Source organism: Phodopus roborovskii, unplaced genomic scaffold (assembly GCF_943737965.1).
Source record: "Phodopus roborovskii unplaced genomic scaffold, PHOROB, whole genome shotgun sequence".
NCBI lineage: Eukaryota > Metazoa > Chordata > Mammalia > Rodentia > Cricetidae > Phodopus > Phodopus roborovskii.
This window is the reverse complement of record NW_026126480.1, coordinates 55,559,010-55,568,826: the sequence shown is the minus strand read 5'-3', so window position 1 is coordinate 55,568,826 and position 9,817 is coordinate 55,559,010. Positions and strand designations below refer to the sequence as shown.

General features: G+C 39.0%; 1 pseudogene; it reads left to right on the top strand.

Annotated features, from left to right (window-relative positions):
* The first annotated feature begins 898 nt into the window (after positions 1-898).
* Positions 899-1,512, top strand: LOC127228750 (60S ribosomal protein L9-like; annotated as a pseudogene).
* Positions 1,513-9,817: the final 8,305 nt, after the last annotated feature.

Below are 9,817 nucleotides of genomic sequence, written 5' to 3'. Positions count from 1 at the left end.
AGAAGACTTAATGCCTGTTGTGAAAAACCATACTGGTCTGGGTAAATTTTGCTTTTGATAAAGCAAAATTTTCAGGAGAGACCATAAAACAAGTACTTTGGCAAACTTCTATAAATGATGAAAGACTAAAGTCCAAAATACAAATAAATGTCATTGAAATTGAGGGTTTGGTAGACAGGGACAGATGTAACAATAATTGCACCAAAATCTTGGCATCCAAATTGGCCTCTTCAGGAGGTAAATATTCAGTGTCTAGGGACTGGAACTTTATATAAGGCAAAACAAAGTACAAGATAAGATGAGAGTATAGGGCCAGGAGGGCAGAGAGGAAAATTAAAGCCCTATGTGACTAACATAGCAATGAACTTATGGGAACGTGATTTGTTTCAGCAATGGATAACTCAGATTAACATTTCTCCAATCTCAGATGCAAACCATAAACTAATGTATGCTCCTGAGAAAATATTAAAAAGTATTATTAAGAATGGTCACCAATCCTTCAGGTTGTACATAAGCAGGGTACAACAGCTGCTGATCTTTCAAAGGTATCAATAATCCCACCTTTAAAATGGTTGACTGCCAAACCTTTGACATCAGAAAAATTACAGGCACTAGAAAGCTGGTACAGGAGCAGCTAAATGCTCAACATATTAAAGAATCAACCAGTCCTTGGAATTCTCCCGTGTTTGTCATTAAAAAGAAATCTGAAAATGGAGAATTGTAACAGACCTAAGAGTTGTTAATAAGATGACTCAATCAATGGGCTCTTTACAGCCTGGAATTTCCTTCCTTCTCAATTACTTAAAAGATGGTCTATTATATAGTGATTGATTTAAAAGACTGATTTTTTTACTATACCTTTACATGAACAGGATAGAAAAAAAAAATGTCTTCATGCTCTTTGCCCCATCTACTGCGAGAATGAAGACCATTCTCAGCCATCAGACCGTCGACATTCCAGAAAATGTGGACATCACTCTGAAGGGGCGCACAGTCATTGTGAAGGGCCCCAGAGGAACCCTCCGGAGGGATTTCAATCACATCAATGTAGAGCTGAGTCTCCTTTGGAAGAAGAAGAGGCTCCGGGTTGACAAATGGTGGGGTAACAGAAAGGAACTGGCCACTGTCTGAACCATCTGCAGTCATGTTCAGAACATGATCAAGGGTGTCACACTGGGCTTCCGCTACAAGATGAGGTCTGTGTATGCTCACTTCCCCATCAACGTCGTTATTCAGGAGAACGGGTCTTTGGTTGAAATCTGAAATTTCTTGGGTGAAAAATACATCCACAGGGTTCGGATGAGGACAGGCGTTGCTTGTTCTGTCTCTCAAGCCCAGAAGGATGAATTAGTCCTTGAAGGAAATGATATTGAACTTGTTTCAAACTCAGGTCTCTGATTCAGCAAGCCACAACAGTTAAAAACAAAGATATCAGGAAGTTTTTGAATGGTATCTATGTGTCTGAAAAGGGAACCGTGCAACAAGCTGACGAGTAAGACCTAAGTTACCCAGCTCCAGAAACAAGATCCTGAATTTAAGTATGATTTGACATGTCTTTTGGGACAATAAAAGACTTGTATTGAAAACAAAAAATGCCTTCACAGTGCCTAATTATAACAGTTCTGAGCCTGTTAAAAGATATCAGTGGAAAATTTTTCCACAAGGAATGTTAAACAGTTCTATATTGTGTCAATATTTTGTGTAACAGCCATTGGAAATAATTTGTAAACAGTTTCCCTAATCTATAATATACCATTATATGGATGATGTCTTACTGGATGATTCAGATGTACATGTTATTGAAATATTTGAAGAAGTAAAGGAAATTTTACATTGTTGGGTATTATAAATTGTTCCTGTAAAAAAAAAATAGAAAAAGGAGATTCTATTATTTATCTAGGAATAGACAGAAAATACAAAACAGGAGAGATCAATTACAAACTCTTAATGATTTTCAAATTTTTCTGGGAGCTATTAACTGGCTACTGCCCCAGTTGGATTGACAATTCAAGAACTAAGTAATTTATTTCAAATCTTACAAGGTGATAATAAATAGTTCAATAAAATTATCGGCTGAGGCTGAGAGAGAATTGGCTTTGGTAGAAAAGAAAATACAGGATGCACATGTGGGTCATTTGGATGCAGAGCTTGATTGTTTTCTGGTTATTCTACCTTCTACACATTCCCCTACAGTAATTTTTTAAAATTATTATATATACAGTGTTCTGTCTGCATGTATCCCTGCAGGCCAGAAGGGGGCACCACATCTCATTACAGATGGTTGTGAGCCATCATGTGGTTGCTGGGAATTGAACTCAGGACCTCTGGAAGGATAGCTGGTGCTCTTAACCTCTGAGCCATCTCTCCAGCCCTCCTACAGTAATTCTTATGCAGAGAGAAAACAATGTCTTAGAATGGATATTTTTTTACCACACCGAGTAAAAAAATAAAGACCTATGTAGAAAAGATTTCTGAAATTATTCTAAAAGGGAAATTAAGACTTTGTCAATTATCAGGAATAGACCCCAGCAGAAATTGTGGTACCTTTTACTAATGCTGAAATTGCCCCATTATGAACAGAAAATGAACATTGGCAAAGAGCTTTCAGTAATTTTGGAGAAGAGATTAGCAACAAATATCCCAGACACAAGAGACTTCAGTTTAAATTAATTGGATACCTCCTCATGTTGTATGGGGAACACCAATTTCTGGAGCCCCTATATTCTATACTGATGCAAACAAATTAGGAAAGGCAGGTTGTAAGTTAGGAAAGAAATAAAGTGGCCCAAAGCCCTTACAATTCTGTTCAAAGGTCAGAGTTATATACTATTTTCATCATATTATTAGATTTTCCCAAGCCTCTGGATATAGTTACTGACTCTCAATACTCAGAGTTGTTTTTACATATTGAAACCACTGAACTTATTCTAGATGATTCATAATTAACTTCACTATTTATTCAATTACAAAAATAATCAGAAATAGAGATCATCCCTTATATTTAACACATATCAGATCCCATATGGTCTACCAGGCCCTCTAGCACAAGGTAGTTATGAAATTGATAAGCTCCTGAAAGGAAATATGATAGAAGCCGCAGAATGTCATAAGAAACACCATGTTAATAGCAAGGGTTTGGGGGCTGGAGAGATGGCTCAGTAGTTAAGAGCAGTGACTATTTGTCTAGAGGTCCTGAGTTCAATTCCCAGCACCCACATGGTAGCTCACAACCATCTGTAACTCTATATCCAAAGGATCTGGCACCCTCACACAGGCAAAACATAAACACACATAAGCTAAACAAATAAATAACTTTAAAAATAGCAATGGTTTGAAGAAAGATTTTTCTATCACTTAGCAACAAGCCAAGGGAATTATAAGAAAATGTCCTACTTGGTCTTTGTGTAACCAAACTCCACTAACTGCAGGAAGTAACCAAAATGGTACTCAAAAAAATGAAAATTGGCAAATGGATGTGTTCAATTTTTCAGAGTTTGGAAAATTAAAATATCTATACCATAACAAAGATACATATTCAGGATTTCAATAGACAACTGATTTAAATTTTGAAAAGGCTGTTCTGTAATTACACATTTATTAGAAGTTATGGCCACCATGGGTATACCTGTACAACTTAAGACTGACAGTGCTCCAGCATATGTCCCCAGTGAAATGAAACTGTTTTTGCATATTACAACATAAAGCATAATATATATATATATACATATATATATATATATATACATACATATATATCTCACAATTCTGCAGGGCAAGCAGTTACAGAAAGATCTAATTGTACTTTAAAAGATATGCTTAGTAAACATAAAGGGGTAATAAAGAACTCCCCAGAGATAGATGGCACAGTGCTATATTACCATTAAATTTTTAAATGCTAATGAGAAAGGAATGATATTAGATAGTAGAAAAAACTGCTGAATTAAATCAGCCTGGATACTTTAAAGATGTGTTGACCTCATAATGGAAACGGGATATGTGTTACATTGGAGAAGAGGTTTTGTTTTATCTCCATGGGAGAAGAGAAGCTATGAATACCATCAAAATTGATAAAGATTAGACTTGAACCGGAGAGACCTCTTGATTAGAAGAGGCAATAGTTCATCAAACAGTGTGGCCATTCAATCTAAGTAAACACATAAGACTAACAAATGCTTTTCATTTGATAAGACATAACCTACCAAGGCAGTGCACCATGGCCATGCCTAACAGCGACTGACCTTTGAAGTCTCCAAAAGGAGGATGGCCCACAACAATTCCACCTGAATTGTGGTAACTCCACTAAGCTGACAACCACCACCCACAGATCAGCTTTGGACTAGAAACTACTCAGGACATTTTCAAGATGGCTAGCTGAGATGGTCCAGCCTCGTGCACTACTCCAGCCAGGAATTCAGATAGGCCCTACACATTCCCATTACACAGAGTCTGGCAACAAATGATAGAGACAGCTCTCCCAGGACTTGGGCATTATCTCAATTACCTCAGGGTCCCCTAGAGATGCCATCGCTGCCCCCCCAAACAATAGGAAGCAGTCTAGAGAACACTACCTCCACATTCCCAAGAGGTGAGGTTGGTGTTTTCTTGTCATTCAGTGGGTTAATGGATATTTATTATCATTTATGGGAGGTTGGTTACAAATTGTTATTGGTAATTGTCAGGGGAAAAAGCTGAGCAAAGGATATTAGATTCAGGGATCTCATTCTGAAAAGAAAAAAGGGGATATTGAAGTGATAGGATATTATTAAATCTATTTTAAAGAAACTACTAGTGTTAAATATTTGACATTGGTATTGATTTTTGTATATTGATACAAATTTAAGGTTATTTTTGTTATACTATACATATGTTTCTACTCTTGTTTAAGGTATTATACCTATGCAGCTCATTTAACAATGTAATGTAAATTTATAGTCCTTGAAAATTATTACAAGCTATTTAGGATAATAAAAAAATTTCAGGTTAGTAATTACTCACCTATAACAATCAAACTTATAGTTATGTTTTCAAGATCAAATAAATATATTTTTGTGTTGGGCCTGTGTGACCAGAGTACCAAGCTGGCAGAGGGTGTTGGGATTGAAGCACTCAACAGACCACCACAAGAAGTGAAGAAGCTGCTGCCATTTATTACAGACAGTAATGGGCTTATATACCCAAGCCAGGGGATGGGCTAAGCATAGGAGGAAATCATGCACCACCCACACCTGGGGTCAAGGTACCGGCACTGCACACCAGAAAGTTCTGAGAACAATCTTGTTTGTTCAACCTTGAGAGCATGGAAATTCTACAGCTGGGTGGAGAGGAAGAGAGCTGTAAGGGACAAATACTTAAATTCCAACATTTTAGATAGACAGATGGGCTTCAAATAGTTCAGAAATCTACAGAATATGGCATTCAAACAGGTTCTTTTTTATGACAATGAGACATGTCTGCTCCTGGCAGCACTAATCTACCTCAGAGAAGATGATGGGCATGGAAGAACTTCCATATGGAATTTGCTTTCTTTGTGACAAAGTTAGCCACTGGGCAACAAACTGCCCTGGCCTCAACTGCTGACTGTGTTCTGTTCAAATGGCAAATAGGACACAAAAGAAAGAGACTTCCAAACTTTGCCAAGACAAGGTAGGACAGCCCTTCAGAATATCCTGCTTCACAGAAAAGCCTGCCAGATACTCATAAGCCAAATATAGATGCCCCAATGTTGCTGAGGAACTTTGGCTGACTGTCCAGACAGCCAACTGTTTCTAATATTTCTATAGTTTTGGAAGTTGATTGCTTTGCACTTCCTGTTTACTCAGGTAGTATTATATTTTTCTTGGGTCTCTGATGGAGTTGGAGATTAGATATAGTTACAGTTTTTCTTGTTACAAAATTCATAAAAGAAAGTCACAAAAGAGATATAAAGTATATAAGGTTGAAAGACATAAAAGCTTAAAGTGTTTATCTAAGAAAATAGTTTTGGTTTGGCAATACAAGTTAAGATAGAAAGTGAATTAAGTACAAAACTCTAGACTCACCAAGATAGGATAGACAATTAAGTACTTTCTCTGAATTTGCCAATTGCAAATGTACTGGACATTGTGAATATTAATTCTTACCTGATAATTGGTCTTTATTGTATAGTTTTTCAGTGTCAGAGTTAAAACTTTCCATTTTTATTTAGACAAAAGGGGGAAAATATTGTGTAGCATGAACTCTAATTGATATTAATAATAAAAACTCAGAGTCGGCTATTGGGGTGAAAGCTGAAGGATCAGAGAAGCAGAGCAACCAGCCACTAGAGAGTTCTTGCCTCTAGCGATGCTCAGACCAAAGGGGCGATCCTGTCCTCAGATTGCTGGCTCAAACTGCCTTGAGCTACTGTCTCCTCCTGCCTTATATTTCTCTCTCCACCCAGCCATATCACTCCTGTCTCCACCTCCTTATTACTGGGATTAAAGGTGTGTCACGTCAAGTGCTGGGATCCCCTTTGTGTGAGCTCTGTTTCTCTTTTAGACTGGATCAATTTTGTGTAGCCCATGGTGGCCTTGAACTAACATATCCATCTGCCTCTGTCTCCCAAGTGCTGGGGTTAAAAATGTGTACCACCACTGGCCTCTACGGCTAACTATTGTGGGTGCTGGGATTAAAGGTGTATGCTACCACTGTCTGACCTCTATAGCTAACTAGTGTGGCTCTGATCTTCAGGAAAGTTTTATTTGTTAGATCATAAACAAAATATCACCACATGTTGTGTGATAGTTTGATCGAATTCTGGCCCTCCCAAAACTGCCAATAAAGTTTGTTTAAACCAGAGGGTGGAGCTAGTTCTTAAGGAACAAGAGAGTGGGGGAGGGATCACTAATCGCTTCTCTGCCTCTTCTCTGATCATTTGGGCTCTTACCCTGATACCTGACTCCCAAGTTTTTATTGATAAAGAATTAGAGAAACTCTTCAGAAAACCATTTGGTAACACACCTGTAATCCCAGCAACCTAGAGGCTGAGGTGACAAGATGGCCACAGGTTTGGAACTAGCCTAGGTGTTCTAGTTGTATTTCTGTAGCTGTGATAAGACACTCTGACAGAAAACAACTTGGAGGGGAAAGGGATTCATTAGATTTACAATTCTGAGTCACAAACTGGGTGATGGTGGCACACACCTTCAATCTCAGCACTCAGGAAGCAGAAGCAGGAGGATCTCTGTAAGTTCAAGACCATCCTGGTCTACAGACTGAATTCCAGGACAGCCAAAGCTATACAGAAAAAAGCCATACAAACAAAATCCAATAAATAAATAAATAAAATAAAAATAAAACAACAACAACAAAAACAATTCCAAGTCACAGTGAAAGGACCTCAGTGTTGGCACAAAACACCTCAAGACCAAGTTCTCAGCACAAAGGAGACTTATTTGCCCCAGGGGGAGAGAAAGTAGAGAATATGAGACCAAAAAGGGGTGGGGGAGAAAGGAAGAGGAGCAAGGGAGGGAAGGATATTTGCCCAGAGGGACAAAGGACTGCCTGTGGATAGAGAGGAGACACACATGACCTGTAGGCAAATGGCAGTTAATAAAGGGAAAAGAGGAAACCCTGTGTTAGGATGAGTTGCTTTGTTTTGATTGGGATTGTTAATTATGCCAGCCAATGGGGGACTTTTGATTACTGGACTTCAATACTTTGATAGCTGGACCTTAGTAGCAAGCCTCAGGAGGAGGAAATGGCCAAATAAGGGAATAAACCTTGGGAGCTAACTTTAGGAATGTAAAGGTTTCTAGCAAAGGAGAAGAGGGATAAAAGGGCAAAACCTGTCTGCAATGTTTGCAATGAGTGGGCCTTCTAGAGCCCTTCTCATAGTCCTTCATTGACAAGATGTCATGGCAGAAACTCAAGCAGCTAGTCATACTACATCCAAGGTCAAGAGCAGAGTGAGGAAAACCATCCTTGTTTCCAGCTCCTTCCTGGATATGGATGGAGGTGTGTGTGTGTGTGTGTGTGTGTGTGTGTGTGTGTGTGTGTGTGTGTGTGTATCACAGATAGCCCGTGAAATGTTATCCCCATTGAGGATAGGTCTTCTGACATCAACCAAAAATTAAAGATAGTGTTCCCCAGACATGTCTACAGCCCAAGCTGATCTAGAAAATTCCTCAGTAAGACTCTCAGATGATTCCAGGTTGTGTGAAGTTGATAGTTAAAAGTAAACAACTTACTGGGCTACATAATATGAGCCTATTTCACATTAAAGTTCCTAAAATAAGATTGTCAGGGCTACAGAATGCAAGATTGATATATGAAATTCATCTGTATTTCTGGGAATTAGTTATGGTACTTTAGCGGCAGAGGGGAGGGCAAGTCACACCATACAACAAAACTCATGTGGAAGGTTTGTTGTGGGGGAAGATGCAGAGGCCCCTCTGGAGGCGAGAGTGAAGGGAGGGAGAGGAGGTCCTGAGGGGCTTGTCTTTTATAAGGGATATAGCACATGTACTTAGGGAAACTGTTCTAACCAATGGCTGCAGTAGCTACAATGTTGCTGCTGATGCTAGCTAGGTCCCTGAGAGCAGGCCAGTGTAAACGCCTGAATGCTAACATTCCTCCCTTTTGTTTATTATAAAAGACTAGGAGATAAGAATGAGTAGCTGGTGAGGTGGGTATGGGGGCACTGAGTTCTCTAGACTGCTTTCTTGCTTTTTATGGGCATTGGCATCTTTGGGGGACCTGAGAAAGCTGTGATACTGGCCAAATCCTAGGATACCTGACTGTTTCACTGCTAAGCTCTGGGATGGTCCAGTGCTAGAAAAGTGCATGTCTAGTTGAAGCCATCTGTGAAGTTGGACCACTTGGGGATTGCCACTTTGAAGCTGATTTTGAGACGACCTGGCAGGATGATGTTGGAGATGGATTCAAGTCAACTCCCTAGATTCTAGCAAGAACTTTTTTAGTTTACAAAAAGAGGTAAGTTTTAGACACATACATTACATTCCCACCATTTGTAATCCATACTGAAATCCACATTGTAAGAAATGATTCTGATTCAGAGCAGTAACACCCTTTCCTCTATCCAGAAGACTGGATGTATACAGATTAGACAGATGTTTTTAGTAACACCCTTTCCTCTATCCAGAAAACTGGATGTATACAGATTAGACTAATGTTTTTAGTAACACCCTTTCCTGTATCCAGAAGACTGGATGTATACAGAATAGACAGATGTTTTTAGTAACACTCTTTTCTCTATCTAGAAGACTGGATACATACAGATTAGACAGATGTTTTTAGTAACACTGTTTCCTCTTTCCAGAAAACTGAATGTATACCAATTAGACAGATGGTTTTTAGCACGAGGAGAAGCACTTTTAAGTCTATACTTAAACAACCAAAGGGAATTGTTGCTGGATTTTCTTGTCCCACCAGGTCCTGCCACCCTTCTCAGCCCCAAATAAACACACATGTATGCTATATTAATTATAAAACTGTTGACTGATGGCTAGGGCTCCTTATTGACTAGCTCTGTCTTAATTATTAATCTATAACTAGTACTAATCTATGTGTTTCTACATGGCCTTATCTTACCAGAGAATGCCTGGCACGTCCTATCCTCCCGGTCCCTCCATCGTGTCTCCTTCCAGTCTCTCTCTGTCTACCTTTCCCAGAATTCTCCTATCTTCTAGTCCCGCCTATCTTCCTGCCTCTACTGGCTATTGGCCTAACAGTGTTTTATTCATCATCCAATAAGAGAAACATATATACAGAAGACCATCCCCCGTCAGGGAATTTAAAGTCCTGATCTTGTAGCTATAATAGTAGTGGTACCCTGCCA